This window comes from Schistocerca serialis, chromosome 5 (genome assembly GCF_023864345.2).
Source record: "Schistocerca serialis cubense isolate TAMUIC-IGC-003099 chromosome 5, iqSchSeri2.2, whole genome shotgun sequence".
Taxonomy (NCBI): domain Eukaryota; kingdom Metazoa; phylum Arthropoda; class Insecta; order Orthoptera; family Acrididae; genus Schistocerca; species Schistocerca serialis.
In genome coordinates this window covers 598732349-598758123 of record NC_064642.1, presented here as the reverse complement: position 1 = coordinate 598758123, position 25775 = coordinate 598732349, and positions in this window count along the sequence as shown.

Genomic DNA, 25775 nt, shown 5'->3' with positions numbered 1-25775 from the left:
CCTTTGCTACCAAGCTAGTGTCATAAGCAAACAGAAATATTTTGCAGTTACCCATAATACTGGAGGGCGTATCATTTATACAAATAAGGAACAGGAATGGCCCCAACACTGATCCCGGGGGCACCCTCCACTTGACTATACCCCACTCAGACCTCACATCACAACCATTCTCAACATTGTGAACAACAACCTTTTGCTGTCTGTTGCTAAAGTAAGAAGTGAACCAATTGTGAGCTGCTCCCCGTATTCCGTAATGGTTCAACTTCTGGAACAATATTTTGTGATCAACACAATCAAATGCCTTAGTTAAATCAAAAAACATGCTTAGCGTTCTATACCTTTTGTTTAATCCATCCAGTACCTCACACAGAAAAGAGAATATAGCATAATTGTTAAACGACCTCTAAAGCCAAAATGTACATTTGATAGAAAATCGTGTGATATAAAATGATCAGTTATCCTTACATAGCCTTTTCAATAACTTTAGCAAACACTTATGGCATAGAAAAAGGTCTACAATTATCTGTATTATCCCCTTCTCCATTTTTATAAAGCTGTTTTACTACTTAGTACTTTGATCGTTCAGGAAACTGACCATTCCTAAAGGAAAAATTACAAATATGGTTAAATACAGGGCTAACATGTGCAGCACAGTACTTTAATATTCTGACAGGCACCCCATCATAACCACGAGAGTCCATAGTCTTCAGTGATTTAATTGTTGACTCAATCTCCCCTTGTCTGTACCACAGAGGAGTATTTCTGAGATCAATCTCGGAAAGGCATTTGCCAACAAAGTTATATGATTTCCTGTAGGGACTAAATTTTTATCTACTTCACCAGCAATGTTCAGAAAATGATTGTTAAACACTGTACATATATCTGATTTATCAGTAACAGAAATATTTTTACTGCGAACTGACTTTATATCGTCAACCTTGTGCTGCTGACCAGACACTTCCTTCACAACTGACCATATGGTTTTAATTTTAACCTCTGAATTAGCTATTCTACTTGCATACCACATACTCTTTGCCTTGCTAACAGCATTTTTAAGCACCTTACAGTACTGTTTCTAATGGGCTACTGTAGCTTTATTGTGACTGCTTTTAACATTTTGATGTAATTCCCGCTTTGTTCTACATGATATCCTTATTCCACTAGTCAGCCTTCTGGGCTGCCTATTACTGCTAATACTCCGTTTAGAACGTTCCAATGGAAGTAAATTCTCAAAGAACTTGAGAAATGTGCTAAGGAAAGTATTATATTTATCATCTATGTTATTGACACTATAAACATTCAGCAACTCTTGTTCTTTGACAAGGTTTAATAAGCTCTCTACTGCTGTTGTATTAACTTTCCTACATAGTTTGTAATTAAATGTGACATTTGTTTGAGTACTAAAGCCTTTTACTACTAAAATTTGTGCATCATACTCTGAAATACCATTCACCCTTTTACTAACAGAATGTCCATCTAGTAATGAGGAATGAATAAAGAATATTGTCTATGGCTGCGCTACTGTTTCCCTCCATCCTAGTTGGAAAAAACACAGTCTGCATCAGATCATATGAATTTATGAGATCTACCAACATACTTTTCCTTGTACCATCATATACAAAATTTATATTGAAGTCACCACATATAACTAATTTCTGGCACTTACTTCAAAGTGAATCAAGAACCCTCTCTAGCTTTAAGAGACATGCTCTGAAGTCAGAATTAGGGGACATATAAACAACAACAATTATAAGTTTAGTTTCACTAACAATATTCAAATATCTATTCAGTGCAGTGCCGTGATACGTCAATGAACTCAAATGGAATACTGTTTTTTACGTACATAGCCACTCCCCAATCCCGCAAGGAACTGCTTGAAAAACAGCCAGCTAATCTGTATCCTGTTAAAGGAAGCCCCTGAATTGTCAAATTATTTAAGTGGTGCTCTGATATAACAATAATTTCAGAGTCAACATCTATAAGCAGTTCACTAACTTTATCTCTAATACCTCTTATGTTTTGATGAAATGTGCAAATTCTTTCTGTATCGGTAAACATTACACCCTCTGAAGATGAGCCCTTAGTTAGAGGGACTTCCTTTAAGCAGGTATACCTATCAGCTGACTTCAACCTAAAAACGGTGCAACTCCAACGCCAGCTACTACAGGAATTTTTCCGTGAGTGATCCCACCACCACCATCACCACCACCACCACCCACTACACTGTCACCTTTAAGCTTTGCCAGCCTCCCCTTCCCATACCTATTGAGGTGCAGGCCATGGTTCAAATGCCTCTGAGCACTATGGGACTCAACTGCTGAGGTCATTAGTCCCCTAGAACTTAGAACTAGTTAAACTTAACTAACCTAAGGACATCACAAACATCCATGCCCGAGGCAGGATTCGAACCTGCGACCGTAGCGGTCTTGCGGTTCCGACTGCAGCGCCTTTAACCGCACGGCCACTTCGGCCGGCGGTGCAGGCCATGTCTAGTGAATCCCGATCTACTGATAGACCCAGCTGGTACCACCGAGATTTGACTCATGCCATCTGCCATCAGCGCCCTCCTTAGGCCCATGTTAACGCGCCTAACAGTCGCACTAAGATGAGGCCGATCATGCCGCTGAAACAGTTGCACGAAGTGCATATTAGTGCCACCAGTTTGAGTAGCTGTCTTTACCAGGTCACCACCTACATCATATTCCCCGTCCCTATTAAGGCTGTTCCCTGCTCCACCCACTATCACTACCTGATCCTCCTTCATATAATTCCTACGTAACTCCCCTATGTTGTCAGTCACTGGAGCCAACCCTCTACTAGGCTTCACAATGCTGGTGACCTGGTACTCATTCCCCAGCATTTTCTGCAACTGCTGGTCCACTTCTCTACCGTGCGAACTACCTAGCAGCAGAACTTCCTTCTTTCTGTTAGAATTTGTAGCTGACCTAGGCCACCTACCTGCTGAGGACTGCTGCATGTTCCCTACATCTACAGCTACAGGAGACTCCTCTCCACTCAACTCTGACAGTTGGTCAAATCTATTGCATATGCACTAAGTATAACTGTCTGAATACCTCCTCTTCCGAGCTGCCCTCTTGCCAACTGCCAGTTCCCATTCCCCACCACCCTCCAGCCTCCTCAACCTATCAGTTCCTCCTTTGCGCGTTGTAATTGTACCTGAATGGCACTGATCTTACGCTCCTGCTCCTCTATCAACTTATTTCTACTACAGATTCTGCGTTCCCAGGAGAGGATCTCGATAGAATGCCCACTGGTTTCTCTACTACGTCCCCCTCCCCCCCCTCCCCCCCTCCCCCCAAAGAAAATACTTTGAACAAATCCCACACCGTAACCCACTACTCACAAACCTACGACAGAGCCCACACTTCTCACTCATAGTAATATTTTACAGTTACTAAAAAAACTATACGTCTACGTTACCAATGTTCAGTTAAACCAGTAGAACTATTTATAGAACTAACAATAGCGGTCTCGAAATTCTCCGTCTACTAGGAAAACAACTACTTGTATTAATACTACTACACCACAGCTAATACCAACAAAACTTCACAAAATTATTAGCTAAAACCAAAAATTGAAACGACCACTGGAACACTCAACGAAGTTAAACCATCAAATGAAACTTCTACTGAAACATTTCACTAGAAACAATAAGAAACGTCAGCTGAAAACTAAAGCACGAAATTTACTAAACGACTTCAAAGCACAGAAACTCTAAAAAACAGAGCGAGCGACCGTTTGCAACAGTATATTAAATCGTTATTTCGCCACAAACAGCACGAAATTGCACTGTATAACAGTGCATAAATACGTTTGTTGGTCCTTAGCTTTATAACCGCTACAGCCGCACTGCACGCCGCAAAATGTAAATACACTACTGAGGCATGATGCTCAGACGAACGACGTAAGCACACTCACGAATAACAAACCACTCGAGTCACTAACACAGGAGGAAAGACTGAGATTAATGAAAATAAACCAATAAGTTACCTTTACAGCAAATATTAACACAAATAAACTTTAAAATAAGTAACTGAAGACCAAAACTTTATAAAATAACATACCAAAGAGTAAAAATATAATATGACTCTACATCTGTTCCTGGTTCTCCTTACAATATAATATCTGATTTCGGAATTTCTGCCTGATTGTGATATAATCTAACAAATTTTTCCGTGTATCCCAGCCTTTTCCATGTGTACCTCCCCCTCTTGTGGTTCTTAAACAGAATATTTGCTGTTACTGGCTACAATTTATAGCAGAAGTCAATTAGACTTTCTCCTCTCTCGTTCCTACTATATCGCCCGTATTATCTTGTAACACTTTCCCTACGTCCTCCCCTTCAACGGCATTCCAATCCCCCACGACTATTAGAGTTTCATCTCCCTTTATTTACTGAGTTGCCCTTTAAGTAACATTGTATATTTTATCTCTTCATCTTCTGTTAGAGACGTCGGCAAGTATACCTAAGTTTTTGTGGTCGGTACTGGTGTGCTGTCGATTCTGATACCAACAACCCTATCACTGAACTGTAACACACTCCCTGCCTAACCTTCCTATTCATAACGAATCCTACTCCCGTTATAATACTTTCCGTTACTATTAATATTACCCTATACTCATCTGACGAGAAATCCTTGTCTTCTTTCCATTTCACTTCAGTGACCCACACTAAATCTAGGTTGAGCCTTTGCATTTCCCTTTTCAGATTTTGTAGCTTCCTACCACGTTCAAAATTTGACGTTCCACGCCCCGATTTGTAGAAAGTTATCGTTTCGCTGGTTGTTCAGTCTTTTGTTCATAGTCACCTCCGCCCTTGGAAGTCTCCTGCCAGAGATCCGATTAGGGGACTATTCCGGGATCTTTTGCCAATGGAGAGAGCCTCATGAAACTTTTTCAATTAAAGGCCACACGGCGTGTAGTTACACCTTGTATGTCTTTAATGCTGTGGGGTCCATTGCCTTCTGCATCCTCATGCCATTGATGATAGCTGATTCTTCTGCCTTTAGGTGCAGTGCACCCGAAGTCCAAGAGAGTGCCCTGAACCTCTATCCGCTTCTCCGCCCTGTCTGAGAAGGCAGTTGCCAGAATGGGGATGACTTTTTATGCCTGAAGTCTTCGGCTGCCAATTTTGATGACTTCTATTCAAAATGTAAGTGGTGACGCGGTTCTAACGTGGGACCGACGATATGGTGATTATTAATCAAACATACTACCTTTTTTTGTCGGTCGCATTACCTTTTTTTATGGCCGGAAACAGGGTAAGTAAACAAAATATTTGTACAAGCTGAAATACAACAGAAAGGCCTTACACAAGACGAGCAAAATTCTTTAGTAACGAGGTGACGGAAAAAATAATAACAATAATACTGAAGTAAGCAAAGAGGTGTGAGGCCATAGAGAAAAAGGGAAGAAGGTGCGGAGATATGATGTGACTAGCAGGCATCTGCTGGACAGATAGAGCGTGGAGGCAGAGTGGGCAGGGGTCAACATGCGAGGCCTGTCCACGCTGTCCCCTGTCACCACTAACGGGAGGAAGCGCCCGAAAGGAGAAGCCAAGGATGAGGAGACAGTAGAGTTGGGGTAATGACAAACGTGCTCTGGTATAGTGCATAAAAGAAAGTGGGCGCGTGTAAAAGCTCATACTCCACTGTGGATTACGATATAGGAATGCAACGCGGAGAGTCTCAGATGTCATCAGCGGGGGGAGGGGGGGAAGTGTCGACCGCATGTAGGTAACTGGCGAAGAAGGCGCATTAGCGCGATCAGTGCTCGACTTGTTTGTAGGTACTGCCAGAATTCAAGGCGTGATTTGTCGCCATCGTTATATATCTTAGTGGTCTTCCACCCCTTGACACTTACGATCACACGATTTTTGGTGGAGGGGAAATAAGTATCCTCAGAATGGACAAAAGTCCATGGATCAGTCGAATCCGGCGGAACGTGGAGGTAGCAGGCAACGAACTGTCGACCAAATTTCCAAACGTCACTGGTGGCAGCACAAGTCAGTTGGTGGGCACCGTCATCTATGAGGAGTCAAATTGAATAAAGTGGAGTGCCTGTTAGAACGATGGCGTGAAGAGGTTGATTTGTGGCGAATTTTCCACATGTGACGTGGTACCATGTTGCCTGGATGCTGGAGGGAAGGAAACGCTGGTGGATATGACGCCAAACCATGTGCCTACGCGTTATTGGATGTATGAGTTCAATGTTGTTGCTTTTCGTAACGGACCTTAAAGAGCGTACCGACCTTAAGAAAGTATCCTAACGCAGCCTGGAGGCTGCGGCCATTAGCTCATGGCAGCGGGAGGACCTGTGCGATGTGGACCATTCTGGACGCCACATGTTGATTGAGGTACTCGACACGTTGTAAAGAGTCGTGTCGACGAAGGAGACTCCGTCGCACCGCCATGCGGATAATTTGGGGAGTACGCCGAAAGTTGATGGCAGTGGCTAGCAATGTATCGTTGTTTATGTACACACGGGAGAGGTGCCAAGTTGTCGTGTGAGAGGCTGCGTCCAATGGACATCGCTGTAGATTTAGACACTTTCCTGTTACTGCCCTCCCAAGACTGTGCTGTCGCAAAGTCAGGCCAGAAAGGTGGCTGTTCAGACTCCAGGTTTGTGGCATAGAGTGGTGTCTAAAGTGGGCAACCATGGCTTAAGGAACGCCGGATCGTCACTGGTCCCGCCACACGGCCATTGACCTGAATCAGCGATTCAGCGCTGCCGTGCAGGCGCCGGATGACATCCATAAAGGCGGGTGGGAAACCTATTAAGCTCATTACTAAGAACAGAAAACGATGCCGTACCTTGTCGAATGCGCTGTCAAGATCAATAGCAACCACTGCAGAGCGTAGTCTGCTCGCCGCTGCCAGTGCAGGTAAATCACGAGTACTATATTCTCCTGTGGCCGTTTGTATATTAACAGAGCCACCCGGAGTTGTCTGTTCTGGAGAGAGAATACTAGGCCGAATCTTGCGGAATAGCGTCGCCAGGAGTCGTGCAAAAATTTTATCGTCTGCTTTAAGCAGAGTCCTGTCGTCACTCACGGTGTCGGTTTGTGGATGGGTATAACAATTCCCGTGACAAAGGACGAACAGTTCATGAAACATTGTCGTCGACCGTGACGTCATTACTGCAAGGAAAGCGCGATAAAATTCTGTCGGTAATCCGTCGACAACATGTGACTTATTCGTGGCACGCAACCGGCTCCACCAGCTCATACGCCTCGTCGCCGGGGTTCGTGCGAGTTACTTGTGGTAACACAAACTCCTCAGCGTGGTTGTTGGTAGTCTCCTCCTAGTACATTGTGTGATAGTGGTCTACAAAGGCATTGACGATTTAGGTCTGGCAAGTGACCTGCTGGGCGCGACAGATGTAGATCTCAGTGACGAGTCGTTGTCGTCAGTGATTCCTATCGGAGGTGATATGTGCATTGTGGGATGCTCCTGTTCCGCCGAATCTTGACGTTGGGTCCGCGCCATCACCCCCCTGCAGTCGACGGTGCGTAAACGTTAAAATTTTTGCCTTAATCTTGTTGCGTTCCCTCTGGGTTTCAGGGGTGGGTGGCTGGGCGCCCAGGCCACGGAGAACGGCGAAGAAATAGTCGGAAGTGTGCCGGCGCCACGCAGCTATTTCCTTGCCATACTCAATCAAGGTACGTCAAATGGCAGGTTTGGCGCATTCCAGCCACCAAGTCAACGTTTAGCAGTTTTTTTGGTAAGCAACGTTCACAGATGGCCCATGTCTCGGCAACGCGTTGAATATATTTGGGATTATGAAGATGGGAGTTGTTTAGCTTCCTCGATGCATGACTGCGCCAGACCACTTGTTGTGGGAGGAGAATGTAGTAGGCACTGTGGTGCGAAAAGGTCAAGAGCTACAGTTCTGCACCTTGGACTGCAGATGTGAGTTTCAGAGAGACGTAAATCCTATCAAGGCTGCTCGCGGAGTGACTCATCTGGTAAGCAAGTCCAGGAGCGTCGTCATGCCGAATTTCGCAAGTGTCACGGAGCAACAATCACGGACCTCAAGACGTAGTTCTTGACAGGTGTTGTAGTGGGGCATTTGATCCTTAGGACGCAGGACTCAATTAAACTCACTCCCAAGAAAGTAATCGTCACAGCGTCCAACAAACAACCGGATGATTTCTTCTGAATACACTACTGGCCATTAAAATTGCTACACCAAGAAGAAATGCAGATGATAAACAGGTATTCATTGGACAAATATATTATACTAGAACTGACATGTGATTACATTTTCATGCAATTTGGGTGCATAGATCCTGAGAAATCAGTACCCAGAACAACACCCTCAGGCCGTAGTAACGGCCTTGATGCGCCTCGGCATTGAGTCAAACAGAGCTTGGATGGCGTGTACAGGTACAGCTGCCCATGCAGCTTCAACACGATACCACAATTCATCAAGAGTAGTGACTGGCGTATTGTGACGAGCCAGTAGCTCGGCCACCATTGATCAGACGTTTTCAATTGGTGAGAGATCTGGAGAATGTGCCGGCCAGGACAGCAGTCGAACATTTTCTGTATCCAGAAAGGCCCGTACAGGCCGTGCAACATGGGGTCGTGCAGTATCCTGCTGGAACGTAGGGTTTCCGAGGGATCGAATGAAGAGTAGAGCCACGGGTCGTAACACATCTCAAATGTAACGTCCACTGTTCAAAGTGCCGTCAATGCGAACAAGAGGTGACTGAGACGTGTAACCAATGGCACCCCATACCATCACGCCGGGTGATACGCCAGTATGGCGATGATGAATACACGCTACCAATGTGCATTCACCGCGATGTCGCCAAACACGGATGCAACCATCATGATGCTGTAGACAGAACGTCGATTCATCCGAAAAAATGACTTTTTGCCATTCGTGCACCCAGGTTCATCGTTGAGCACACCATCGCAGGTGCTCCTGTCTATGATGCAGCGTCAAGGGTAACCGCAGCCATGGTCTCCGAGCTGATAGTCCATGATGCTGCAAACGTCGTCGAACTGTTCGTGCAGATGGTTGTTGTCTTGCAGACGTCCTATTTGTCGACTCATGGATCGAGACGTGGCTGCACGATCTGTTACACCCATGCGGATAAGATGCCTGTCATCACAACTGCTAGTGATACGAGGCCGTTGGGATCCAGCACGGCATTCCGTATTACCCTCCTGAACCCAACGATTCCATATTCTGCTAACAGTCATTGGATCTCGACCAACGCGAGCAGCAATGTCGCGATACGATAAACCGCAATCGCGATAGGCTACAATCCGATCTTTATCAAAGTCGGAAACGTGATGGTACGCATTTCTCCTCCTTACACAAGGCATCACGACAACGTTTCACCAGGCAACGCCGGTCAACTGCTGTTTGTGTGTGAGAAATCGGTTGTAAACTTTCCTCTTGTCAGCTCGTTGTAGGTGTCGCCACCGGCGCCAACCTTGTGTGAATGCTCTGAAAAGCTAATCATTTGCATATCACAGCATCTTATTCCTGTCGGTTAAATTTTGCGTGTGTAGTACGCCATCTTCGTGGTGTAGCAATTTTAATGGCCAGTAGTGAAAAAAGTGGAGAAGCCACATCATTAAATGCGCAATGGGAACTCCTTTACTTTTCGTACCACTTGAAGGCCATGCAGAGTGCTTAATACACCATCACACTTCTGTGAAATGGGGAAACCCTCATTGGAACATTGCAACTGAGCCTCAAAGACGATATGATACACTTGTATTTTCACGATCAAGACTGAATGCTGGCTGAAATAATGGCGTACATTGGTGAAAAAAAAAAACTGATTCAAGGGTAACTAGAGTAGTGACCAAATGTTCTGTGAACTCATCATATCTCTTTATGGAAGGGGAAAATCATTGGTAGCAGATACAGTAGACAGGTCGGATCCAAAGCTGACTAAAAATAATGCCGTGGAAATATCAGCTTCGATATCAGTTACTACCTGCCTTCCGCATGGAACACGCCTATCTCACTACTGACTACTAGTGTTAGACACATACGGTTGCTGTCAACAAATATGGAACTGAAGATGATGTTGTAACAACATCGGCACTAGTTGCCAATAAAACCAACACCTCAATACAGCTGGAGGAATTTCGTCATTTTTTAACATATATTATACCAGCTGACGTCCCAAGTCGTCCGTTTCAATTATGGATATACGAAGATTATATCATAAGTTCTCAAAGAGATTCCGAGATTGTACGAGTGAAAATTGATTTGCTGCTGATGTACCATATTACTTCCAACTTCAGCTTGTAGAATTGCAGGCCCAAGCTAGGATTTTTCCAAGTTAGAATTGTCTAGACTTTCATAAAATGTTAACCCATGAGCAATATCTTCGACTGATTTGCTGCTGATGTACCATATTACTTCCAACTTCAGCTTGTAGAATTGCAGGCCCAAGCTAGGATTTTTCCAAGTTAGAATTGTCTAGACTTTCATAAAATGTTAACCCATGAGCAATATCTTCGACTGCTCAGACAAGCCGCCAAAGTCAATTCACTGTTTGGTCCAATACATGCGTGCGAGAATTTTTCTGCTGTTATGAAATTGATAAACTGCAGTTAACGTTCGAGTTCAAGATATGTTAATCTGAGTATCTCCATGTGTTTGTCTGTCTATACGATAACGATAGATCCAGATATACTACACATACAGAAGTTGAAATGTGTATAAATTCATAAGCATCACTACTTGATGTTAAATGCCTACGTGTAACACTTGTTGTACTGCTACTCACCATACTAGCACTGTCTCACGTAATTATTTAATTAATTGCAAGAAAGTTAAAAAGCTGAATATATGGACTAGTGATAAAATCCTATTTATGAAAGTATTCCGCATTATTCGTCTCTTAGAAGAAGTCGCACTGTGTTGCAAACACGTCAAATTTCCGTTCAGCATATAGCGGTCTCATAATAGTGGAATAGGATAGTGTTACGGGAAGCTGAAGTGCTGAGCGGACTCGGATGCACTCGCGGGGGGTGAGCGCGCTCCACAAGCGCAAATCTTGGCTGTGCTTGTACTAGCGCCAGTCAAAGGCTGTAACATGAAAACAACTGTACGGATCGTAATGTAATTACCTACGGAAGAAGGTGTGGCCACTATAAGAGCGCTGAGGCCCCGAACCTGCCTCTAGAGGGTGATGGGAGCAAACCCACGTGACGACAAAGCGAGCATGTGTATGCGTCGACCTTTCAATAGACTCAGTAGCACAGGAAACAGAGGCTTCAAAAGAAGAACAAAGTGGTAAGGGGCGTTTCCTGTCAGCGCGAGAGGTAACATAATGTCACCAAAGATTGGCACAAGTGTACGAAGAGCGCTGGATGTCCATTGCAAGGGTCAAGCGATTCAAGGGGTAATAGTTGTCGCTGGCCGATGACGCACTATATGGAAATCCGCATCGCAGTACCAGTGCTATTGTCTCACAAATGAATGCCCTAATTATTGAAGACCGGCGAATTGCAGTGACAGCCACTGCCCCAGAGGTCGGACTGAACGTCAGAATTGCAACTGACTTTCAGTGCTCACCGCACACTTGTGACATTCTTCGCTGAATATCCGTTCCCCGCACGTATTTCGTTGTAAGGGAACGCACTGTTCCCTCTGCTCTTGTTTTGAAGCTTCCATTTCTCTGTTTCCAGCACTTATTCTGTCGACACGTGGGTATGCGCCCCCTGTCCTTCTAGTGGCAGGTTGGGGGTCACACCTCCTGCCGTGGACAATTGATTTACGGTCCCTTTTCATTTTACAGCCTCGTTTCTTTTCGAATAACTCTAATAAGTAAGGACTAGGGATCGCTTGCATCAGTATACCCCAGGAAATTATACGCAGTCTCAATGTCGTTTGGTGTAAAGCAAACTCAAGTTTATTTCAAAGATACATGCATAACTCCAAAATTTGTTATAAGAGATCGCTGGACCAGCAACGAAATACGTGATGGTAAATAGAGCATAGGAAATACATATTACTGTGTAAGTGAGTCACATCATGCGTGCACTTTTTATTTAATTGTGATTTAGATCTCATTTTCAAATGGCCTCAACGTGTTTTAGCGAGTTTGTATGTTATTCCTATTATGTTCCGTGAGTGTATTTGCAAGAAGTTGATATGGTCCTGTGTGAAGCACCTGGGTCTCACGTACTGGAAATAACAGGAGAAATTGCAAAAGCAGTCTCTTCTAATTCGTGGTCGCTTGATATAATGGAGAAACAGCACATAACAGTCTTCAGGCACGTTTTAATGCAGATAAATGGTTATTTTCAACACTGATTTGTGTGAAATAGCACTTGCGTCATATCTTTATCTCTGATAAGTGTGTTATCTTTTTGGTTTCGCGTAATTATGGCTGGGCTCAGGATGTCCGCAAGGAGCGGAGGAGGTGTGTTTGTGTGTGTGTGGGGGGGGGGGGGGGGGGGGGAGCAGAGGATGCAGTTGTCTGTAGTGAGAATTCATTTAGTTTACGAATATGACGAAGAGCCAGGATTTTTATCACCTAAAGTATCGAGAAAACTGTCACTAAAATGACCTGAAAATATCAATAAAATGGAGTAAAAATTATATAAAACCTATGTACAGTCAGTTATAAAATGAACTAGAGAAATAAAAAAGTTTGTAGAGGTTCGAACTTCAAATTAGACAATCAGTTTAAAATCTCTTCCTTTTGTTTCAGAAACTTCATTCTTTGAAGACGTTCGAAAATTGTTGTATTACGCTCTTAAGACCCCTATAAATGATCAAGCTCGTTTGTCAGATCCGCTATTTCCTATCGATGGTTTTGTCACATAAGAGTACAGACGTACCTCATTCATAAAACAGCAGTCACGAAGTATTTTAACGTTACTGGGAATGGCTACCAACACTCCAAAGAATTTCTTGCATTGCTTTTAGCATCGTGCTTGAAGAAGAAAAAGGGAAACAAGACTCTGGTCCGCGGAATGGCCAAAATTGAGAAAGAAATATTTGCTAAAGGAAATATTTCACTTACAAGCGCATAACTGCTCCTGAATGAACAGTCAAACTTTTAATACCCTGTCACAATTACTTTGCACTCACATCTGAGAAAAGGAGACACGGTTATACGAAAATCTGTCCCTTGGTCCTCTAATAAAAGATCATTAAAACACCACAATGTAGGAACATACACATCGTACGTCGAAGCACCACAAAGCTTCAATTTTTTAAATTTTATTTCACCCTCGCTTGTATGTTGTAAGTAGAATACTGATTTTCTATTTAATTTCTTCCTGAGTAATACACAGCAGAGAGAAACACAGCATCCTTGTCATTTTGGTAACTGTCAGGGCTCTTTTATTTTATCCTTCGTCGCAGTTTCCATGGTTGTAGACACTCGTAATACAGTGAAATATACTGTAATAAAACTCTTTCTCGCTTAACATACGCGGCTACATACCGGCACATATAACGTCCGCCATCGTTTCAAATCGGCCGTCAATCAAAATTTCTCTCAAACACGCCACACACAGTTTATGTTTCACAAACAAGTCAAACAAAGACGCACACTACAAAATGGTGACATTTGACAGTTTGATCGTGTATAAGGACCTTTAGAACCATTTCGCTGTGTGACAGCATATTCATAAATGGACGTCAAACGCAAACGAAGGCAACCCCTGTCGGATGTAATTATAAAACTCTTCAACATTTGCTGAGACAACTGAAATGTTGACTTTGATATTTTCCTTTTGTTTCAAAAACTAAACTATAATATCGACATACGAATACCGTTATTACGCAAATGGGTATTAAGTTTGGTACAATTTCAGACAAAACATCTGTACTTATGATTCAGTACCCACACCTGGTACAAGTTAACGGCAGTAAGTGACTAGGCAGTGAAGCAGATGAACCATCAGTCTACTTGCAACATGTACGAGTACAATCTTAAGGAAAAGTTTTATGTATTTTTTAGAGCCGCGTGCATTGTTCGTTATAGCCAATATTGAAAGAATGAACTGTTGTGTCATAAATGACGATTGCACCCAGAGATATTAAAATTTAAGTAAGATCTTAAAAATTATATCATGCTTAAAAAATAAATGCTGTATGGTACCAACACGACGAAAAATGCAAAATTAAACTCAAATTTCTGTAGCTAGAACATTCGGGATTTTAGGACTTGTGAACAATGCATAGATCATAAGAAAGATTACACGTAAACAAAATCCGACGGTTTCTAATAAGCTATAATAAAAGCAAATAAAACTTCCGACCGGCTGAAAGACGGAACTACTACATGTGTACACGGTCTCATTAAGAAGAATATCCGTGGCGAGTGTTTCGTCTCCGAAATGTTGCCTTATTACAGATCGAAAAAATCCCCCTCTCCCCGTTTCTCATGTCGCTAGGTGCGCACATCTTCATAAAACTAAAACAGTTATTAGTGTAACAAAACACTTGTCCAACAAAACACACTCGACACAAGCTTACTCATTCAAAATTCAGAGAATGGTTAACAACTGTCAGGCGCTAGTTTAAAGTAGCACATTGTGTAATACTTACTTTTTCATTTCGTGGAGAGGTCTTGGTTTGGACTGTGTGGCTGCTGACCCGTACTTGTCAGAAGAAGTAGGAATTAGTCATCACTAAAACAACTGTCAACCTATTGGACCTAACATTGGGTCGTGCTCACTGAGTAAATATTGTACAATATTCTTCTTGTAATTAATTTCATAATCACTACTGAAAATTAGCACCACATCTGGGCAAGAATATCTCTATAATGAGCTGTCATAAAACTTCGCACTACGGTGCGAGAGTCTTGCTGGCAGTGAATTGAGGTGTCAGTTTTTCCATAGTCAATAATGAGTTGCAATTGACCAGTATTACATGATATTTGTATAATTGATATTCGTAAGTTTTTCGTGCCTCAAAAACGAATGTAACTTTAAAAAGAAAATGAAAGACTTAAGAATGCATTACCTGCGATGAAAAAGCACGCAAAAAAGCGTAGGTCAAACTATATACATCTATTAAAGATACCAGTAATTGTATTGGTGGAGAAAATATATACCTGGATAATATACTTCCGCTGGCTTCAAGAGCTCTGATGAAGAGGATAGTACCGTAGTCTCCTTGTCGCTATTTCCGATGCCGGAAATTGCGTTGCGAAAAACAAGAACTGCCGTTTCCCTAAAGAATTAGCGTTAATGAAATCAATAACAACCCGAAGGAAATTATAATTTGAATATTGACATACACGACATAAAGACAACATATCGGTTGGACTGACTATAATTACGACCGTGATTAGTTTAGTCTAAAGCAATTAGATGAGCACTTTCTAAGTTGTATGTGCTTTACGTGCCACGGCTGACGCATGGCAATCATAAAGGCGTGTTCATATGCCTTCCACTAAGCAATTTTATGAAGTTTGACGAACTTGAAAAAAATACATATGAATTCCGGATGGCATAGAGCTGCATTTGAGAAATCAAGTAATTTTGTTGATGTTGTGATAAACAATCAGACAGTGATTTGCAGATGACATGGCGATCCTCGCAGAAAATCAAAAGACGCTAACTCAAATGCTAAATGACCTGAATGAAGCCTGTGCAGCATATGGTATGAAAATTAATAAAAAGAAAACCAAAGCATTGGCATAGGTCCACAGAAAAGAAAAGTGAAAATTAAGTTGGGGTCACAAATCATAGAACAGATAAGAGCATTGAAGTATTTGGGAAGTTGGATTAAAGAAGATATGGACTGCCGACAAGATACCAAAGTGAGAATGGCTCTGGCGAAAGAGGCATTTCAAAAGCAGAAGAGACTTCTAACTAGTTATTTAAACAGGGACTTACGGAAGCGACTTGTTAAGTGCTTAATATGGAGCGTGGCCTTGTATGGAGCGGAAACGTGGACTTGGAGAAAGCACGATGAGAAAAGAATTGAAGCTTGTGAAACGTGGATATGGCGTAGACTGGAGACGATCAGCTGGACTGATAAAGTCAGGAATGGAGAATTACTGAGGAGAGTTGGAGAAGAACGGAGAATGCTGCTGACGGTGAAGAACAAGAAACTGAACTGGATAGGCCACAATCTAAGAAGAGATTGCCTTCTAGTAGAGTCAATTGAAGGTTTCGTTCCGGGAAAGAGAGGGAAGGGCATAAGAAGGTTCCAATGCTGGATAATGTCAGCAGGCCAGAAGGAGGGTACCAAAGAATGAAGAAGAACGCGGAAGACAGAGAAGCATGGAGGGCTGTGCAGTCAAAATCTGCCGCAAGGCAGACAACCAAATGATGATGTGATAAACAAAACTAAGAGTGTAGAAAAACTCATCAGTTTGTATCTTGCGGTGATAGTGCAAACTAATTGCGCTAAATTGAAATAAATTGTTTCTTGAGTGTTTTTTGTGCAATAAATGAAAAACGGATTCAACGCTCTTTTTGATGATTCATTACAGTTGAGTACAGTCGGGTAGCGGAAACATTCTGAAACTCCCCCCCCCCCCCCCAAAAAAAAAAAAAAAATTAAATCACACAAATCGATCTTGCAGCTTGTGGTTCAAAAGCGCAAAATGCTATCCATACAACAATTTTAATAGCAGAAAAACAATTAATTGCGAGAATACGACTTGGGACAGGACCATCAGAAAATGACGTAAACAGCGGAAAATATGATATGTGGGAACTTAAAAACAGTTTTACTGTAACTATACTGCCAGTTTGTTACAACATTTACAAAGTACTGTGCGCTGTAGAAAATTAATGAGCAGATAACAGTGTCCTCACATGATTTAAATCACATAGGCCTAAAGCCTTATGGAGGTAATGTTTTTCTCCAGCTGACTGGAAAAGCAGCGAGCGCCCCTGACTGGGCCTGGAATAATTGTAGGAAATAGCAACGTAGCTAACTCGTATAGAAAAGCGTTGTGGCGCCGCCAGCCTTAACGTGTTCCAACGCCAGACGGATGATCACAGTGTCACACACTCTTACTTCACGATGCTGGTAGATTAAGCAACTGGGCAGATGCACCAACGTGTACTATGACTGGAACACTGTGTGTCCCTTAAACACAACACCTCAAACAGCCGAACCCAACGAATTAATATTTATACCATGAGTAGGATTCGAACTGGCATCCTCATAGTAGAGCACCATCACAGAGAAGTGAGTTTAGTCACTGCGTATTGGGGTGGGCGGCACAATTAGCAATTACAATTAGTTTCATATTTATGTATCTCTTGGAAGTACTATCATGCAAGTAGTACAACATGTTTCATAAGTCTTACGCAGGATAACTGTAGAATATAGCACGTTGGTCTGAATTCGACCGCGACAGTGTGTATGAAATAAAAGGTACAAAGGCCGGCAAGACTAAACACCGTTAATCACTCAAAATTTATAACTCTTTTATCTCGTTAACCGTTCATGACATCGAAATTAGATGTTCGGAACATGATGGTACGCAGAGTTGAACCTAATTTTGGTGTATGTTTAATCCACTTCACTCCTATGTCAACGGATATAGTGGGGCAAGTGTTTTTCCTTTTTTTCAATATAATGGTATACTTTCTTTAAAGACAATAGAGAGCTCTTGAGAAGATGAGTGCAGTGATGTAATGTTTTTTACTGTTGACGTTGAAACTTTTCGCAAAAATATTCGAAAGACTAGGTAAAGCTGAAAAGCAAGACGGCCACAGTCAGCTCCTGCTGTTTGAACGCTACTCACACGTGTACTAATGGAACACAATATCACTGCACCTGGGAGTAAAGGCGCTTCGTTCGGCTTATCGTGAGTTTATATCGTGATATTTCACGGGCACATACTGAAACAGTTGACCATACATACACAGCTTTCTTGATATTAATCACCTTGTGATGTGTTTTCCTTAGTCATCACGGCACTTGTTTACTTTAACGTCACCGTATGTTTCTGGTAACGGCCAAGCGAGGCCAAGTGTAGTAATGTCGTGGTCAGATAGTAAGTGTGGGTCCCGTGCCACGCTGCGTCACTGTGGCAAGCCTTACGTTGTTTACTTGTTTCCATTTAGGCTGCTCACTATCATCATGAGAACTTACAAAACATTTAAAACACTTTTCTTACACCGCTAATTGTACGTCATCGGGTCTTCAGCTGTTTCCATATCCCATTTCGGCAACTGACCAAGTATGTCTGTCACATACACTGCATCTGATGGTCTCGTGTGTACTTTCTATGTAGGCTCCAAGCAGCCTGATTCACTGTCATAGAGTACCATCAGAAAAGTACTTGGAGTTAAGACAGAAAGAGACGTAACATTACAACTCAAAGAACCTGAAAAAATTACCTCGGCAAGGCGTCAAAGAACTGTGTACAAAATTAATCGTATAACCGTCTGTGAATCGAAACGAACATAGTCAAACACACCAAGAATAACTCATAAACTCTTGGGATCTCTGGATTTCACACATGGTTCCTCTAGAACTTTGGTCAGAAATAATGAATAACTTCTATTTTAATATATATAAGTAAATTTTTATTAGTGATATTTCACGACAATTAGTTCTTAGAATGCAGCTTGCAAGGAAAAGTATAGTTCTGTCAATAGCTGATATTATAACTACAGAAGTTATAAATCTGGTCACATATGTGCGAAGAACCTAATTATGTTCTGCGTGAATGTTCGCGGCATTTGGCTATTAAATGTAGCTAACGTGGTCACTTTCATCAAAACGTTTGTGTCACAGTTACGCTACATGGTACTGCCAAGAGGCGAACGATAACGAGTGGTTTCGTATCTACCTGTAGCGTGTTAAGGCAATCACATTTACAGAACAGACAACTGAAATTAACTAAAACGTTCCGTTTTGTCAGTGACAACACAGAGGAATGGATAACATACACTATGTGCTCAAAAGTATCAGGACACCCCCAAAAACATACTTTTTTCATATTAGGTGTATTGTGCTGCCACCTACTGCCAGGTACTCCATATCAGCGACCTCAATAATCATTAGACATAGTGAGAGAGCGGAATGGGGCGCCCCGCGGAACTCGTGGACTTCGAACGTAGTCAGGTGATTTAGAGTCACTTGACTCATGTCTCTACGCGAGATTTCTACACTCCTGAACATCTCTAGACCCACTGTTCCCGATGTGATAATGAAGTGGAAACGTGAAGGGACACGATCGGCACAAAAGCGTACGGGCCGACCTAGTCTGTTGATTGACAGAGACCGCCGGCAGTTGAAGAGGGTCGTAATGTGTAATAAGCAATCTATCCAGACCATGAAACAGGGTCTCCAAACTGCATTATGCTCCACTGCAAGTGCTATGACGGTTAGGCGGGAGGTGAAAAAATTTGGATTTCATGGTCGAGCGGCTGCTTGTAAGCTACACATCACGCCGGTAAATGCCAAACGACACCTCGCTTGGTGTAAGGAGCGTAAACATTGGACGGTTGAAAAGTGGAAAAACGTTGTGTGGAGTGACGAATCACGGTACACAATGTGGTGATCCACGCAGGGCGTGGGTATCGCGAATGCCCGGTGAACGTCATCTGTCAGCGAATGTAGTGCCAACAGTAAAATTCGGAGGCGCTGGTGTTATGGTGTGCAAGGGGCTTGCACCCCTTGTTGTTTTGCGTGGCACTATCACAGCACATGCCTACATTGATGTTTTAAGCACCTTATTTGCTTCCGACTGTTGAAGAGCAATTCGGGGATAGCGGTTATAGCTTTCAACACGATCGACCACCTGTTCATAATGCACCGCCTGTGGCGGACTGGTTACACGACAATAACATCCCTGTAGTAGACTATCCTGTACACAGTCCTGCCCTGAATCCTATAGAACAACGTTGGGATGTTTTGGAGCGCCAACTTCGTGACTGGCCCCATCGACCGACATCGATGCCTCGTCTCAGTACAGCACTCCGTGAAGAATGGGCTGCCATTCTCAAGAAGCCTTCCTGCACCTGACTGAACGTATGCGCGCGAGAGTGAAATCTGTCATCAAGGCTAACGATCGGCAAACACCATACTAAATTCCAGCATTACTAATGGAGGGCGCCACGAACTTGTAAGTTATTTTCAGCCAGGTGTCCGGATACTTTTGATCACATAGTGTGTAACTATAATCTGGATCGTAGAGACATAACTTAGCACTTACCACCAAGTTATTCAGATCAACTTTTAACTGCAGACTTTTGGGAGACAATCTTCTTAGATTACAATTAAGATTTCGTAACACATATCATATATCTTACGCCACGTGTTTGAAGAAACCAGAGCCCTTCCTCAGACTGGCATGAGCGTTTGAAGCTATAGTCATCGTGGATAGTCATTTAATTCGCAATGTTGCGTTGTTACAGGTTTGATAGTTCCTACCTCCGATGAAATTTTGAAGGTTATACGGGGATTTTTTCTGAGTATTTTGGTATCAGTGACACAGGGTCACCGCTGTCTCGTTTCACTTCAATTATAATTCGTTTGATTTTACACCACGTGTTTGAAGTATACATCGGTGCTTCCTGACGGAGGTACAAGTGTTCGTAGCTACAGTCACCGTCAATATAGTTCTTTCACTTGTAATACTGTGTTGTTTCTGATAGTAGTGAGCGTTTTTCACTTAGGTGATGTACAGGGTGGACCTGAATACCGAAAAGACTTCCGTATTGTTCAAGGACATTTTCTGGCTATTTTGGTATCAGAGATCCAAGATCGCCCCAGCTCGTTGCGGTATAATTACATTTCATTTGATTTCTTACCTCAGTTTATCTTTGTATCTGTAGTGCGATGAAAATATTTGTAAAAGGGTGGAAGTGTCTACTGCAAGTTCTGTGCGTCTCGTTTGGAAATTAACTTGTTCCGTTCGTTCACTGCAGTGTTAGTTAGGTATAGGTTAACAGTGTTACATAACTTTAGGAGCAGATTGCCTGATGAATGGTTTACAGATATGCTCCTCATGTATCGTTCGCTGAATGCAGTGGAGCAGTGGACGACGACGCGATTCTGAGTTGTTCCCGCAGAGGCAGCAACCGCATCACCGTATTTTGGCTGTAGAACCACGCTGCGTTTTGTTTTGTACGTTTTGGAGATTGCACGTTACAGACAGATCACCGTTTATCAACAGGTTTTTCAGGGACGTCTAGCAATCACATTTCTTTTGTTAACTTGTTTAAATTATTCAGTCCTGCAATATGTTTGGAGATGTATCATCTTTCAAAAATGGCAATGGACAAGCATTTGACATAAATACAGGTAGATCTTTAAGTAGTTGTATCGTGTCTTGGCAAGTTATGTAGCTTCTCTGTTCGCTTGAAATGGCTGTCTTTTTTTGTGGTGCATTCACTGTCACCCATTGCTGCGGCTAGCTGGCTATATATATACCACATTATTTATCTGAAATTAACGTCAGTAATGCATTTAAAATGAGCCGGAAGAACACAGTCGTTTCAGATGAGCATCACATGCCAAGGCAGAATACAGATACTTTAAGATCTTTCTGTATTTATCTTAACCATTTTTGAATTGCCATTTTTGCCTGATGAGATGGTTATACACTGAAACATGTTGCAAGATAAAATAATTTGAAAGATAAAGAAAAATAGAGTTTTAGGGGCGACTTCCAAAAAGCTGTTTATAAATTTTTAACACTCTCATATGGATTTAAATTGTCTTACACTGTTGAGGAAGTATTTTATCAGAAACTAGGGAAATTAAGATAACAAACCGAATAAATCACAGTTAAATGATTGTTATGTATCGAATCACCGGGTACCACTAGTCACTTGTAGCGAAATGAATTGTGAAATGATTTTGCCTAGAAAGATAATTACAACGTCCGAAAATTTAACTTCTCGGAACATGGTTCGGCAGCCAGTACGAACTGCTTAAGTGATATCAGTTTCCGCTTATAGCACTGAAAATTGGGCGCTGCCAAAACTTTTGGCGCACTACGTTCCTGGAGAGCTGAGTGACGTCGGTGAATTTGAGTAATTTTTTTAGATAATTTTAAACCGAGGGCAACCACAACTAAAATACTTATAAATAGGTTACGAAAACTTCGAGCAGAAGAATATAGATGTTAAAATGAATAACACTGATGAACACATAGATGATTAACGAGCCTTCAGTCAGCTACATGTTCACCAGTTTTACTAATTTTAAAATCTATATTTTACTTCTTGAAGTATCCGAAAATTTTGTTTTCCTTTTAAATGACGACTTTGAGTGTATGCTACAAATTAGTAAATTTAACCACGCAACTGAGTGTATGTCATCGATTGAGAGTAGGCATAGTTTGTAACGGGCCTGAAAGTGTCGGCCACGGAAATCCCCCCCAGCCGATGGCCGAACCACGGGGGAAGATGCTACAGGACTCGGCTGCGTCGCTGATGCTTCATTAAAGTGCACTCTTAAAGAAAAATAAATGTTTGTTTTAAATACTTCATATGTTGTGAGATCGTAGAAGAGTCAGTGTATGGTCATCTGGCCAGTTATTCACAGCTTTTAACAACAAAAAGTTCTGTAATTTAATGTCTGTGATTTACTGTAAGGAATACAAAAGAATTGAATGAGTACAAAGAACTTGAATGTCAATATACAACAAGAGAGAATATATGTTGGAAAACTTTAAACTTTTGTTAGAAAAAGGATTGTAAAATCATTAATGAATATCCATGGAGGCGTGATTTATCTAAACTCAGATGAGTAGTGAAATGATTTGGCCTAGATGCAAGTAATTTCAGCCAAACATCGGAAGTAAATAACCTAGTTTACACGTACATATCTCTTGACTTTTACGAATATATTGGCGAAGTCTCCATTCAGTAATATACTCGTATTTCTGGCTCGATGTCTGAACTTTTTGTTTGGTTTCTTTATCCGGTTTTTTTAGAACCACTATGGACCCCACGGCCACAGCAATATGTTGCATGCATCTGATTGTTGACACTCGTAAATAATACCCTAGTTATAACCTGCTGAAGAAGTGCACTAAGTGCCTGAAGTCGGTTAAGGGAATAAAATGTCTTTTATGCAACTGGTTGCTGGTTATTTCGATATACAGGGTGTTCGGAAATTTCCATCACAAACTTTTGGGACTTTAATAGGAACCCATGTCCGGAAATGTACCGTTTGGGTTCTACGACGTTTTCAGCTCAGATGTGTAACGCGTCCACGTCTGCTGAGGGAAAGAAAGAAGTCTTGGCGTTGCTTGTCGTGATATGCAATGGGGGTACTATGTCAGACAACGACTTGTTGACACATATCGTCTGCGATGCTAAGAGACTCCTGCAAAAGAAAGAGGAAGATCTGATGGCACTAGAAATTTAAGAGAAGGATGGTGGGATGGAGTGTGCGTACCAGAACGTTCTTGGTTTATACAATGTCCATAACAACGTTGGTGGTCGCCAAGTCGAGCATAATGCATCAGTACTGTTCAGCACGTAAAGTGTGCTAGGTTCTTTTTTGTTTTAGAGTACTGTAAACATGTAATGTTTAAGTGTTAATCAAAACAAATGTGCTTAATTGAGAAATGGATGTTTCGTCATGTTTCCTTTCGAACTGTTATCTAATAAATTCAATAACTGTACATCGCCACACCTAATTCAGTTCATCAGACAGAAGTGGATAAGTCAAACATCTGAACCGAAACCGTCGTAGAACGTAAACGCTATGTTTTTGGAGATGGGTTTTCATCCAAAATATTATGTACTCACTCCCCTCGGCAAGTCCTAGAATTTTGTAACGGAAGTTCCGAACCCCAGCAACCAGTTACATAACAGAAATTTTATTTCCTTAACCTTCTTCAGAAGGTTGTAACTAGCGCATTACTTGCGAGTATTAACAGTAACATCTATGCAGCACATTAATGTAGTCGTGTGGGTCACAGTACCTGTACAAAAATGATGTAAAGAAGCCAAACAACAAGTGCAGCCATCATGCCAGAACTATATTATTGATTGTAGACTTCATCAATATTTTCATAAAAGTGACGAGATACGAATATAGAATCTGGGTTATGTACTTCCCGCCTCCGGTTGTAATTATCTGCGTCCAGGCAAAATCATTTCACAACTCATTTAAGTTTATATAAATCACTCCTTCAGAGTTATTCATTAAGTTTCACAATCCTTCTCGTAACAAAAATTTCTGTGTCGTATATTCAGACTCAAGTTTTTTTTGTACTCTTTACAGCAAATCACACACAGTAAATTGCGAAACCTTCCACAGCAATCAAAGAAAAAACATTAAAAATTGTGAATAGCTCGCCATATAGACATAGACTAACTAATTTATGATATCACGACATACGGTACAGTTAAAATAAACATGTATTTTTCTGTGATTCTTCAATTTCTCCAGGCGTATTTTATGACGAAATAAACCTTGGGTGAACAGCCTGGTGTGAGTGTGCATAGGACACAATATTTCGGCAATCGACCACGTTGCCATCATCAGGTGCACGGATGAACATGATGTGCGCTGATGTACATGATGGCAACGCGGTCGATCGCAGAGCTACTGTGTCCTATGCACACTCATACCAGGCTGTTCACCCGAGATTTATTTGTCATGTATTTTTATTTTTTCAGTGCTATGTAATGAAATATCAGTGACGCAGACAAAGCCAGTGCCATTTTTTCCTGTGGTCCGGATATCGGCTGGTGGGTTTTCCGCGAATGAATGTATGTGAAATCTTATGTGACTTAACTGCTAAGGTCATCAGTCCCTAAGCTTACACACTACATAACCTAAATTATCCTAAGGACAAACACACACACCCATGTCCGAGGGAGGACTCGAACCTCCGCCGGGACCAGCCACACAGTCCATGGCTGCAGGGCCTTAGACCGCTCGGCTAATCCCGAGTTTTCCGCGACCGGCGCCATCAGGCGCGTTGCAAACGATGTCTCCTCTGCTCTCGATCGGTGATATCACGCAGTAAATACAGACGAAACTGTGTTATTAAATTTACTTCTTTGAAGCCAACATATCAAAGCAGTCTCTTATGAAAAATATAGATTACGAAACTTTCAAGTAGTAAAATACAGATGCTGAAACGAATAAAACTGATGAACATATATCTGAATGAAAGCTCTTTAGCCACCTGCACATTGATCAGTTTTATTCAATTACCATCTGTATTTTACTGCTTGAAAGTTTCGTAAAACTATGTGTAAGTATGGTTCCCCTTCCTTTAAAATTAACATTAAAAAAATAACACAAATTCACCAACGCCAGTCAGCTCCCCAGGAACGTGGGGCGACAGAAAGCTCTGGCACACTCCAAAGTTTCATAGCTGCAAGAGGGAAGTGACATCATTTAAGCAGCTAATAACGGCAGCGAACCCCTATTACAGCAAGTTAAGTTGTCGGATGTTGTTTTCCTACGAGTGACCAGTTGTATCCGGTGGGCCGAAACATTGCAATAATTTAACTGTGATTTATTCAGTTTTGTTCCCCCAATTATCTATGTTTCTGTTAAAAATCTCTCTCAACAGTGAAAAATAATTTAAACCCGTACTGACAGTAATTCGACCGCGACTGTTTGTTAAAATTTATGAACAGCTATTTAGAAGCCGCAGCCAGAAACACTCTTTTTCTTTAATTTTTGTTAAATTATTTAATGCGGCACGTCTCGCGGTATAACCACACGTCTCCGAAGTACCTGTATACGAGCTGCTGAAGAGGGACAAAATACTATAACTTGAGTAAGGTAAAATTCATTAATAATTAATTGAAATATCTTTGGTGCAGCAAAGGCAGAGAATCTCTGCATATTTC